The sequence below is a fragment of the Taudactylus pleione genome, unplaced genomic scaffold (genome assembly GCF_031769625.1).
Source record: "Taudactylus pleione unplaced genomic scaffold, aTauple2 ptg000282l, whole genome shotgun sequence".
Taxonomy (NCBI): domain Eukaryota; kingdom Metazoa; phylum Chordata; class Amphibia; order Anura; family Myobatrachidae; genus Taudactylus; species Taudactylus pleione.
Genome location: NW_028284684.1, coordinates 13486721 through 13500186, shown reverse-complemented (window position 1 = coordinate 13500186; position 13466 = coordinate 13486721). Strand labels below are relative to the sequence as shown.

Below are 13466 nucleotides of genomic sequence, written 5' to 3'. Positions count from 1 at the left end.
ATAAACCTTCCCAAAATACCAAACCATTCTGATTTATTCCATAGCCACCTAACGCCAACAAATGGTAATAGAAGTATATCATTACAGTTGGTACATTTTGTTTTCTCTATCTGCTATTCCATTTGTATGGATCTATGAGGGTTTCCTTTAAGTACACATCTCAATATATTATAGTTTGGGTTGTTATTTATGCATGCCATAACATTTGTATTATTATTTTTCCACTGTGTCTGAAATGGAATATTGGAGAAATAAAAGTTATTGCCTCCCCGTCGGAGAATTGAACCCCGGTCTCCCGCGTGACAGGCGGGGATACTCACCACTATACTAACGAGGATCAGCTGTGTGCTGTGATTTCTGGTCCAGTCCAGAAAAGTGATTTTCAACTAAGAGTTGATATAATTTCCTTGGGTAATGAAAATGATTGAAATCATTTATACATCAATTTGTTAGTGTACTCTTTCACCATATATCAGATCCATGTCGATTCTTCTGCATCATGAGCTAGGTCAAATGCTTATAGAAATTGCCCCAGCTATCATTTTCTTACTCTACCCATGTCCGATAATCCCTGGACTGAGATGTTCTAGGATTTTACTGTTGATTTGCCAGTGTTTATAGGTATTTCTATGAATTGATTTATTGTTGACCATTTCTGATGCTTGATTGTATATTTAGTAATTCAAGATCCTTTAAAAAGCTCAAATGAATTTAGCAAAACCCATTACCCCTTATCAACTTTTTTCTAATTAGAATTTGCTGAGAAATCCTTGAATGGCTAAAAGACTATTATGCTAGAGACCAATGGTAGCTCTGCATGAGGAATATTAAACTCCAAATCTCTTCTGCTAAATTATGCCCAAATTATGTGAATGCTATAAAAATTGATAATTTATTCTATTATTCAGCTACTGTTTCCAACTTAATTAAAAAAAATATATATATGTATATATTCACTCTTCTTTTAAGGCACCAATAAATATCTATGCATTTTCTGGATATTCTATACCATACAATTTTAATACATGGGAATCCTGAATATAAAGTCCAATAAATGCTGGATTTGCCATGTTGTACATGTTCTAAGCAATATCTTTTAGATTATAGCTGATATAGGGCCTGATTCAGAGCCGCTTGCTGCTAGTGAGTGCTTGCTCAGAACAAGGGCGGTTTTTTATGTTTTGTATTTGTTTTTTTCTTTCATCAGGCCGCTCGCTAAGCTGTGGGTGACCTCCCACAGCTTTTGCGAGTGGCCTGGAGCCCATCGCGATTATCGTGACCATCAGGCTTGCGAGGAGACCCTGTGGAAGGGTCTGAGCTCTCACAAGCCCGAGTAAACTTCCTGCTCTAATAGAACAGGAAGTCCACTACTGACATCACTAGTGATGTCAGTAGGGCCAACCACAAACACCAGGCGTTCCTAAGGGAATGCCTGCATTTGTGCAGCCACCCCCCCCTCCCCGCATACAAAACGCGGTGAGTTATCAATCAACATTGACAGCCGCTCCGTCTTGTAGCTAGACCCATATCGATGGAGCAGCCGTCGCTGGACGGATCTTGCACATGCACAGGCCGGAGGCGGCGCATGGGTAGTGGGGGACCGTCGAACCACTTACGAGTGTTGTGCGCTTGCGAGTGTGTCTGAATCAGGCCCATAGTCCTTAGGAAAATTTTTGGGTGCTTGCCAAAGACATGTAAATGAAGTGCTTGTTAAAAAATAAAATCCATTCTACTAACCATTGCAAAATGGAATTTGGGTCTTGAGGACCCACCTCATGGAGTTGGGCTTAGACAGCACAAGAAAATTGCTTGAGAAGTTACTTGACCTATACTGTTCTTGAGAATGGGGCCCAGCAATGTGGTCTTTCAATGCTAGAAATGTCAAAATAATTCTGAATGTTGTAGTTTGATGTCCTAGGAAATGTGTGCAGTTTTCATTCCAAAAAGTGGCATACACCAATATGCCAACCTCCTTGCCTATATTTTATTTCTACATATAAAAATGTAAGTATGTATAAACCTTCCCAAAATACCAAACCATTCTGATTTATTCCATAGCCACCTAACGCCAACAAATGGTAATAGAAGTATATCATTACAGTTGGTACATTTTGTTTTCTCTATCTGCTATTCCATTTGTATGGATCTATGAGGGTTTCCTTTAAGTACACATCTCAATATATTATAGTTTGGGTTGTTATTTATGCATGCCATAACATTTGTATTATTATTTTTCCACTGTGTCTGAAATGGAATATTGGAGAAATAAAAGTTATTGCCTCCCCGTCGGAGAATTGAACCCCGGTCTCCCGCGTGACAGGCGGGGATACTCACCACTATACTAACGAGGATCAGCTGTGTGCTGTGATTTCTGGTCCAGTCCAGAAAAGTGATTTTCAACTAAGAGTTGATATAATTTCCTTGGGTAATGAAAATGATTGAAATCATTTATACATCAATTTGTTAGTGTACTCTTTCACCATATATCAGATCCATGTCGATTCTTCTGCATCATGAGCTAGGTCAAATGCTTATAGAAATTGCCCCAGCTATCATTTTCTTACTCTACCCATGTCCGATAATCCCTGGACTGAGATGTTCTAGGATTTTACTGTTGATTTGCCAGTGTTTATAGGTATTTCTATGAATTGATTTATTGTTGACCATTTCTGATGCTTGATTGTATATTTAGTAATTCAAGATCCTTTAAAAAGCTCAAATGAATTTAGCAAAACCCATTACCCCTTATCAACTTTTTTCTAATTAGAATTTGCTGAGAAATCCTTGAATGGCTAAAAGACTATTATGCTAGAGACCAATGGTAGCTCTGCATGAGGAATATTAAACTCCAAATCTCTTCTGCTAAATTATGCCCAAATTATGTGAATGCTATAAAAATTGATAATTTATTCTATTATTCAGCTACTGTTTCCAACTTAATTAAAAAAAATATATATATGTATATATTCACTCTTCTTTTAAGGCACCAATAAATATCTATGCATTTTCTGGATATTCTATACCATACAATTTTAATACATGGGAATCCTGAATATAAAGTCCAATAAATGCTGGATTTGCCATGTTGTACATGTTCTAAGCAATATCTTTTAGATTATAGCTGATATAGGGCCTGATTCAGAGCCGCTTGCTGCTAGTGAGTGCTTGCTCAGAACAAGGGCGGTTTTTTATGTTTTGTATTTGTTTTTTTCTTTCATCAGGCCGCTCGCTAAGCTGTGGGTGACCTCCCACAGCTTTTGCGAGTGGCCTGGAGCCCATCGCGATTATCGTGACCATCAGGCTTGCGAGGAGACCCTGTGGAAGGGTCTGAGCTCTCACAAGCCCGAGTAAACTTCCTGCTCTAATAGAACAGGAAGTCCACTACTGACATCACTAGTGATGTCAGTAGGGCCAACCACAAACACCAGGCGTTCCTAAGGGAATGCCTGCATTTGTGCAGCCACCCCCCCCTCCCCGCATACAAAACGCGGTGAGTTATCAATCAACATTGACAGCCGCTCCGTCTTGTAGCTAGACCCATATCGATGGAGCAGCCGTCGCTGGACGGATCTTGCACATGCACAGGCCGGAGGCGGCGCATGGGTAGTGGGGGACCGTCGAACCACTTACGAGTGTTGTGCGCTTGCGAGTGTGTCTGAATCAGGCCCATAGTCCTTAGGAAAATTTTTGGGTGCTTGCCAAAGACATGTAAATGAAGTGCTTGTTAAAAAATAAAATCCATTCTACTAACCATTGCAAAATGGAATTTGGGTCTTGAGGACCCACCTCATGGAGTTGGGCTTAGACAGCACAAGAAAATTGCTTGAGAAGTTACTTGACCTATACTGTTCTTGAGAATGGGGCCCAGCAATGTGGTCTTTCAATGCTAGAAATGTCAAAATAATTCTGAATGTTGTAGTTTGATGTCCTAGGAAATGTGTGCAGTTTTCATTCCAAAAAGTGGCATACACCAATATGCCAACCTCCTTGCCTATATTTTATTTCTACATATAAAAATGTAAGTATGTATAAACCTTCCCAAAATACCAAACCATTCTGATTTATTCCATAGCCACCTAACGCCAACAAATGGTAATAGAAGTATATCATTACAGTTGGTACATTTTGTTTTCTCTATCTGCTATTCCATTTGTATGGATCTATGAGGGTTTCCTTTAAGTACACATCTCAATATATTATAGTTTGGGTTGTTATTTATGCATGCCATAACATTTGTATTATTATTTTTCCACTGTGTCTGAAATGGAATATTGGAGAAATAAAAGTTATTGCCTCCCCGTCGGAGAATTGAACCCCGGTCTCCCGCGTGACAGGCGGGGATACTCACCACTATACTAACGAGGATCAGCTGTGTGCTGTGATTTCTGGTCCAGTCCAGAAAAGTGATTTTCAACTAAGAGTTGATATAATTTCCTTGGGTAATGAAAATGATTGAAATCATTTATACATCAATTTGTTAGTGTACTCTTTCACCATATATCAGATCCATGTCGATTCTTCTGCATCATGAGCTAGGTCAAATGCTTATAGAAATTGCCCCAGCTATCATTTTCTTACTCTACCCATGTCCGATAATCCCTGGACTGAGATGTTCTAGGATTTTACTGTTGATTTGCCAGTGTTTATAGGTATTTCTATGAATTGATTTATTGTTGACCATTTCTGATGCTTGATTGTATATTTAGTAATTCAAGATCCTTTAAAAAGCTCAAATGAATTTAGCAAAACCCATTACCCCTTATCAACTTTTTTCTAATTAGAATTTGCTGAGAAATCCTTGAATGGCTAAAAGACTATTATGCTAGAGACCAATGGTAGCTCTGCATGAGGAATATTAAACTCCAAATCTCTTCTGCTAAATTATGCCCAAATTATGTGAATGCTATAAAAATTGATAATTTATTCTATTATTCAGCTACTGTTTCCAACTTAATTAAAAAAAATATATATATGTATATATTCACTCTTCTTTTAAGGCACCAATAAATATCTATGCATTTTCTGGATATTCTATACCATACAATTTTAATACATGGGAATCCTGAATATAAAGTCCAATAAATGCTGGATTTGCCATGTTGTACATGTTCTAAGCAATATCTTTTAGATTATAGCTGATATAGGGCCTGATTCAGAGCCGCTTGCTGCTAGTGAGTGCTTGCTCAGAACAAGGGCGGTTTTTTATGTTTTGTATTTGTTTTTTTCTTTCATCAGGCCGCTCGCTAAGCTGTGGGTGACCTCCCACAGCTTTTGCGAGTGGCCTGGAGCCCATCGCGATTATCGTGACCATCAGGCTTGCGAGGAGACCCTGTGGAAGGGTCTGAGCTCTCACAAGCCCGAGTAAACTTCCTGCTCTAATAGAACAGGAAGTCCACTACTGACATCACTAGTGATGTCAGTAGGGCCAACCACAAACACCAGGCGTTCCTAAGGGAATGCCTGCATTTGTGCAGCCACCCCCCCCTCCCCGCATACAAAACGCGGTGAGTTATCAATCAACATTGACAGCCGCTCCGTCTTGTAGCTAGACCCATATCGATGGAGCAGCCGTCGCTGGACGGATCTTGCACATGCACAGGCCGGAGGCGGCGCATGGGTAGTGGGGGACCGTCGAACCACTTACGAGTGTTGTGCGCTTGCGAGTGTGTCTGAATCAGGCCCATAGTCCTTAGGAAAATTTTTGGGTGCTTGCCAAAGACATGTAAATGAAGTGCTTGTTAAAAAATAAAATCCATTCTACTAACCATTGCAAAATGGAATTTGGGTCTTGAGGACCCACCTCATGGAGTTGGGCTTAGACAGCACAAGAAAATTGCTTGAGAAGTTACTTGACCTATACTGTTCTTGAGAATGGGGCCCAGCAATGTGGTCTTTCAATGCTAGAAATGTCAAAATAATTCTGAATGTTGTAGTTTGATGTCCTAGGAAATGTGTGCAGTTTTCATTCCAAAAAGTGGCATACACCAATATGCCAACCTCCTTGCCTATATTTTATTTCTACATATAAAAATGTAAGTATGTATAAACCTTCCCAAAATACCAAACCATTCTGATTTATTCCATAGCCACCTAACGCCAACAAATGGTAATAGAAGTATATCATTACAGTTGGTACATTTTGTTTTCTCTATCTGCTATTCCATTTGTATGGATCTATGAGGGTTTCCTTTAAGTACACATCTCAATATATTATAGTTTGGGTTGTTATTTATGCATGCCATAACATTTGTATTATTATTTTTCCACTGTGTCTGAAATGGAATATTGGAGAAATAAAAGTTATTGCCTCCCCGTCGGAGAATTGAACCCCGGTCTCCCGCGTGACAGGCGGGGATACTCACCACTATACTAACGAGGATCAGCTGTGTGCTGTGATTTCTGGTCCAGTCCAGAAAAGTGATTTTCAACTAAGAGTTGATATAATTTCCTTGGGTAATGAAAATGATTGAAATCATTTATACATCAATTTGTTAGTGTACTCTTTCACCATATATCAGATCCATGTCGATTCTTCTGCATCATGAGCTAGGTCAAATGCTTATAGAAATTGCCCCAGCTATCATTTTCTTACTCTACCCATGTCCGATAATCCCTGGACTGAGATGTTCTAGGATTTTACTGTTGATTTGCCAGTGTTTATAGGTATTTCTATGAATTGATTTATTGTTGACCATTTCTGATGCTTGATTGTATATTTAGTAATTCAAGATCCTTTAAAAAGCTCAAATGAATTTAGCAAAACCCATTACCCCTTATCAACTTTTTTCTAATTAGAATTTGCTGAGAAATCCTTGAATGGCTAAAAGACTATTATGCTAGAGACCAATGGTAGCTCTGCATGAGGAATATTAAACTCCAAATCTCTTCTGCTAAATTATGCCCAAATTATGTGAATGCTATAAAAATTGATAATTTATTCTATTATTCAGCTACTGTTTCCAACTTAATTAAAAAAAATATATATATGTATATATTCACTCTTCTTTTAAGGCACCAATAAATATCTATGCATTTTCTGGATATTCTATACCATACAATTTTAATACATGGGAATCCTGAATATAAAGTCCAATAAATGCTGGATTTGCCATGTTGTACATGTTCTAAGCAATATCTTTTAGATTATAGCTGATATAGGGCCTGATTCAGAGCCGCTTGCTGCTAGTGAGTGCTTGCTCAGAACAAGGGCGGTTTTTTATGTTTTGTATTTGCTTTTTCTTTCATCAGGCCGCTCGCTAAGCTGTGGGTGACCTCCCACAGCTTTTGCGAGTGGCCAGGAGCCCATCGCGATTATCGTGACCATCAGGCTTGCGAGGAGACCCTGTGGAAGGGTCTGAGCACTCACAAGCCCGAGTAAACTTCCTGCTCTAATAGAACAGGAAGTCCACTACTGACATCACTAGTGATGTCAGTAGGGCCACCCACAAACACCAGGCATTCCTAAGGGAATGCCTGCATTTGTGCAGCCACCCCCCCCTCCCCGCATACAAAACGCGGTGAGTTATCAATCAACATTGACAGCCGCTCCGTCTTGTAGCTAGACCCATATCGATGGAGCAGCCATCGCTGGATGGATCTTGCGCATGCACACGCCGGAGGCGGCGCATGGGTAGTGGGGGACCGTCGAACCACTTACGAGTGTTGTGCGCTTGCGAGTGTGTCTGAATCATGCCCATAGTCCTTAGGAAAATTTTTGGGTGCTTGCCAAAGACATGTAAATGAAGTGCTTGTTAAAAAATAAAATCCATTCTACTAACCATTGCAAAATGGAATTTGGGTCTTGAGGACCCACCTCATGGAGTTGGGCTTAGACAGCACAAGAAAATTGCTTGAGAAGTTACTTGACCTATACTGTTCTTGAGAATGGGGCCCAGCAATGTGGTCTTTCAATGCTAGAAATGTCAAAATAATTCTGAATGTTGTAGTTTGATGTCCTAGGAAATGTGTGCAGTTTTCATTCCAAAAAGTGGCATACACCAATATGCCAACCTCCTTGCCTATATTTTATTTCTACATATAAAAATGTAAGTATGTATAAACCTTCCCAAAATACCAAACCATTCTGATTTATTCCATAGCCACCTAACGCCAACAAATGGTAATAGAAGTATATCATTACAGTTGGTACATTTTGTTTTCTCTATCTGCTATTCCATTTGTATGGATCTATGAGGGTTTCCTTTAAGTACACATCTCAATATATTATAGTTTGGGTTGTTATTTATGCATGCCATAACATTTGTATTATTATTTTTCCACTGTGTCTGAAATGGAATATTGGAGAAATAAAAGTTATTGCCTCCCCGTCGGAGAATTGAACCCCGGTCTCCCGCGTGACAGGCGGGGATACTCACCACTATACTAACGAGGATCAGCTGTGTGCTGTGATTTCTGGTCCAGTCCAGAAAAGTGATTTTCAACTAAGAGTTGATATAATTTCCTTGGGTAATGAAAATGATTGAAATCATTTATACATCAATTTGTTAGTGTACTCTTTCACCATATATCAGATCCATGTCGATTCTTCTGCATCATGAGCTAGGTCAAATGCTTATAGAAATTGCCCCAGCTATCATTTTCTTACTCTACCCATGTCCGATAATCCCTGGACTGAGATGTTCTAGGATTTTACTGTTGATTTGCCAGTGTTTATAGGTATTTCTATGAATTGATTTATTGTTGACCATTTCTGATGCTTGATTGTATATTTAGTAATTCAAGATCCTTTAAAAAGCTCAAATGAATTTAGCAAAACCCATTACCCCTTATCAACTTTTTTCTAATTAGAATTTGCTGAGAAATCCTTGAATGGCTAAAAGACTATTATGCTAGAGACCAATGGTAGCTCTGCATGAGGAATATTAAACTCCAAATCTCTTCTGCTAAATTATGCCCAAATTATGTGAATGCTATAAAAATTGATAATTTATTCTATTATTCAGCTACTGTTTCCAACTTAATTAAAAAAAATATATATATGTATATATTCACTCTTCTTTTAAGGCACCAATAAATATCTATGCATTTTCTGGATATTCTATACCATACAATTTTAATACATGGGAATCCTGAATATAAAGTCCAATAAATGCTGGATTTGCCATGTTGTACATGTTCTAAGCAATATCTTTTAGATTATAGCTGATATAGGGCCTGATTCAGAGCCGCTTGCTGCTAGTGAGTGCTTGCTCAGAACAAGGGCGGTTTTTTATGTTTTGTATTTGTTTTTTTCTTTCATCAGGCCGCTCGCTAAGCTGTGGGTGACCTCCCACAGCTTTTGCGAGTGGCCTGGAGCCCATCGCGATTATCGTGACCATCAGGCTTGCGAGGAGACCCTGTGGAAGGGTCTGAGCTCTCACAAGCCCGAGTAAACTTCCTGCTCTAATAGAACAGGAAGTCCACTACTGACATCACTAGTGATGTCAGTAGGGCCAACCACAAACACCAGGCGTTCCTAAGGGAATGCCTGCATTTGTGCAGCCACCCCCCCCTCCCCGCATACAAAACGCGGTGAGTTATCAATCAACATTGACAGCCGCTCCGTCTTGTAGCTAGACCCATATCGATGGAGCAGCCGTCGCTGGACGGATCTTGCACATGCACAGGCCGGAGGCGGCGCATGGGTAGTGGGGGACCGTCGAACCACTTACGAGTGTTGTGCGCTTGCGAGTGTGTCTGAATCAGGCCCATAGTCCTTAGGAAAATTTTTGGGTGCTTGCCAAAGACATGTAAATGAAGTGCTTGTTAAAAAATAAAATCCATTCTACTAACCATTGCAAAATGGAATTTGGGTCTTGAGGACCCACCTCATGGAGTTGGGCTTAGACAGCACAAGAAAATTGCTTGAGAAGTTACTTGACCTATACTGTTCTTGAGAATGGGGCCCAGCAATGTGGTCTTTCAATGCTAGAAATGTCAAAATAATTCTGAATGTTGTAGTTTGATGTCCTAGGAAATGTGTGCAGTTTTCATTCCAAAAAGTGGCATACACCAATATGCCAACCTCCTTGCCTATATTTTATTTCTACATATAAAAATGTAAGTATGTATAAACCTTCCCAAAATACCAAACCATTCTGATTTATTCCATAGCCACCTAACGCCAACAAATGGTAATAGAAGTATATCATTACAGTTGGTACATTTTGTTTTCTCTATCTGCTATTCCATTTGTATGGATCTATGAGGGTTTCCTTTAAGTACACATCTCAATATATTATAGTTTGGGTTGTTATTTATGCATGCCATAACATTTGTATTATTATTTTTCCACTGTGTCTGAAATGGAATATTGGAGAAATAAAAGTTATTGCCTCCCCGTCGGAGAATTGAACCCCGGTCTCCCGCGTGACAGGCGGGGATACTCACCACTATACTAACGAGGATCAGCTGTGTGCTGTGATTTCTGGTCCAGTCCAGAAAAGTGATTTTCAACTAAGAGTTGATATAATTTCCTTGGGTAATGAAAATGATTGAAATCATTTATACATCAATTTGTTAGTGTACTCTTTCACCATATATCAGATCCATGTCGATTCTTCTGCATCATGAGCTAGGTCAAATGCTTATAGAAATTGCCCCAGCTATCATTTTCTTACTCTACCCATGTCCGATAATCCCTGGACTGAGATGTTCTAGGATTTTACTGTTGATTTGCCAGTGTTTATAGGTATTTCTATGAATTGATTTATTGTTGACCATTTCTGATGCTTGATTGTATATTTAGTAATTCAAGATCCTTTAAAAAGCTCAAATGAATTTAGCAAAACCCATTACCCCTTATCAACTTTTTTCTAATTAGAATTTGCTGAGAAATCCTTGAATGGCTAAAAGACTATTATGCTAGAGACCAATGGTAGCTCTGCATGAGGAATATTAAACTCCAAATCTCTTCTGCTAAATTATGCCCAAATTATGTGAATGCTATAAAAATTGATAATTTATTCTATTATTCAGCTACTGTTTCCAACTTAATTAAAAAAAATATATATATGTATATATTCACTCTTCTTTTAAGGCACCAATAAATATCTATGCATTTTCTGGATATTCTATACCATACAATTTTAATACATGGGAATCCTGAATATAAAGTCCAATAAATGCTGGATTTGCCATGTTGTACATGTTCTAAGCAATATCTTTTAGATTATAGCTGATATAGGGCCTGATTCAGAGCCGCTTGCTGCTAGTGAGTGCTTGCTCAGAACAAGGGCGGTTTTTTATGTTTTGTATTTGTTTTTTTCTTTCATCAGGCCGCTCGCTAAGCTGTGGGTGACCTCCCACAGCTTTTGCGAGTGGCCTGGAGCCCATCGCGATTATCGTGACCATCAGGCTTGCGAGGAGACCCTGTGGAAGGGTCTGAGCTCTCACAAGCCCGAGTAAACTTCCTGCTCTAATAGAACAGGAAGTCCACTACTGACATCACTAGTGATGTCAGTAGGGCCAACCACAAACACCAGGCGTTCCTAAGGGAATGCCTGCATTTGTGCAGCCACCCCCCCCTCCCCGCATACAAAACGCGGTGAGTTATCAATCAACATTGACAGCCGCTCCGTCTTGTAGCTAGACCCATATCGATGGAGCAGCCGTCGCTGGACGGATCTTGCACATGCACAGGCCGGAGGCGGCGCATGGGTAGTGGGGGACCGTCGAACCACTTACGAGTGTTGTGCGCTTGCGAGTGTGTCTGAATCAGGCCCATAGTCCTTAGGAAAATTTTTGGGTGCTTGCCAAAGACATGTAAATGAAGTGCTTGTTAAAAAATAAAATCCATTCTACTAACCATTGCAAAATGGAATTTGGGTCTTGAGGACCCACCTCATGGAGTTGGGCTTAGACAGCACAAGAAAATTGCTTGAGAAGTTACTTGACCTATACTGTTCTTGAGAATGGGGCCCAGCAATGTGGTCTTTCAATGCTAGAAATGTCAAAATAATTCTGAATGTTGTAGTTTGATGTCCTAGGAAATGTGTGCAGTTTTCATTCCAAAAAGTGGCATACACCAATATGCCAACCTCCTTGCCTATATTTTATTTCTACATATAAAAATGTAAGTATGTATAAACCTTCCCAAAATACCAAACCATTCTGATTTATTCCATAGCCACCTAACGCCAACAAATGGTAATAGAAGTATATCATTACAGTTGGTACATTTTGTTTTCTCTATCTGCTATTCCATTTGTATGGATCTATGAGGGTTTCCTTTAAGTACACATCTCAATATATTATAGTTTGGGTTGTTATTTATGCATGCCATAACATTTGTATTATTATTTTTCCACTGTGTCTGAAATGGAATATTGGAGAAATAAAAGTTATTGCCTCCCCGTCGGAGAATTGAACCCTGGTCTCCCGCGTGACAGGCGGGGATACTCACCACTATACTAACGAGGATCAGCTGTGTGCTGTGATTTCTGGTCCAGTCCAGAAAAGTGATTTTCAACTAAGAGTTGATATAATTTCCTTGGGTAATGAAAATGATTGAAATCATTTATACATCAATTTGTTAGTGTACTCTTTCACCATATATCAGATCCATGTCGATTCTTCTGCATCATGAGCTAGGTCAAATGCTTATAGAAATTGCCCCAGCTATCATTTTCTTACTCTACCCATGTCCGATAATCCCTGGACTGAGATGTTCTAGGATTTTACTGTTGATTTGCCAGTGTTTATAGGTATTTCTATGAATTGATTTATTGTTGACCATTTCTGATGCTTGATTGTATATTTAGTAATTCAAGATCCTTTAAAAAGCTCAAATGAATTTAGCAAAACCCATTACCCCTTATCAACTTTTTTCTAATTAGAATTTGCTGAGAAATCCTTGAATGGCTAAAAGACTATTATGCTAGAGACCAATGGTAGCTCTGCATGAGGAATATTAAACTCCAAATCTCTTCTGCTAAATTATGCCCAAATTATGTGAATGCTATAAAAATTGATAATTTATTCTATTATTCAGCTACTGTTTCCAACTTAATTAAAAAAAATATATATATGTATATATTCACTCTTCTTTTAAGGCACCAATAAATATCTATGCATTTTCTGGATATTCTATACCATACAATTTTAATACATGGGAATCCTGAATATAAAGTCCAATAAATGCTGGATTTGCCATGTTGTACATGTTCTAAGCAATATCTTTTAGATTATAGCTGATATAGGGCCTGATTCAGAGCCGCTTGCTGCTAGTGAGTGCTTGCTCAGAACAAGGGCGGTTTTTTATGTTTTGTATTTGTTTTTTTCTTTCATCAGGCCGCTCGCTAAGCTGTGGGTGACCTCCCACAGCTTTTGCGAGTGGCCTGGAGCCCATCGCGATTATCGTGACCATCAGGCTTGCGAGGAGACCCTGTGGAAGGGTCTGAGCTCTCACAAGCCCGAGTAAACTTCCTGCTCTAATAGAACAGGAAGTCCACTACTGACATCACTAG

The 13466-nt window shown here is 39.2% G+C and overlaps 6 non-coding genes across 6 annotated transcripts; all 6 read right to left on the bottom strand.

The window, feature by feature from the left end:
* Positions 1–265: 265 nt before the first annotated feature.
* On the bottom strand, positions 266–337 carry TRNAD-GUC (transfer RNA aspartic acid (anticodon GUC)). Its single transcript has one exon. It is a non-coding gene; the product is annotated as a tRNA-Asp (tRNA).
* Positions 338–2279: 1942 nt separating this feature from the next.
* TRNAD-GUC (transfer RNA aspartic acid (anticodon GUC)) lies at positions 2280–2351 on the bottom strand. The gene has a single exon. It is a non-coding gene; the product is annotated as a tRNA-Asp (tRNA).
* Positions 2352–4293: 1942 nt separating this feature from the next.
* TRNAD-GUC (transfer RNA aspartic acid (anticodon GUC)) lies at positions 4294–4365 on the bottom strand. The gene has a single exon. It is a non-coding gene; the product is annotated as a tRNA-Asp (tRNA).
* A 1942-nt stretch (positions 4366–6307) lies between these two features.
* TRNAD-GUC (transfer RNA aspartic acid (anticodon GUC)) lies at positions 6308–6379 on the bottom strand. The gene has a single exon. It is a non-coding gene; the product is annotated as a tRNA-Asp (tRNA).
* A 1941-nt stretch (positions 6380–8320) lies between these two features.
* Positions 8321–8392, bottom strand: TRNAD-GUC (transfer RNA aspartic acid (anticodon GUC)). The gene has a single exon. It is a non-coding gene; the product is annotated as a tRNA-Asp (tRNA).
* A 1942-nt stretch (positions 8393–10334) lies between these two features.
* On the bottom strand, positions 10335–10406 carry TRNAD-GUC (transfer RNA aspartic acid (anticodon GUC)). The gene has a single exon. It is a non-coding gene; the product is annotated as a tRNA-Asp (tRNA).
* Positions 10407–13466: the final 3060 nt, after the last annotated feature.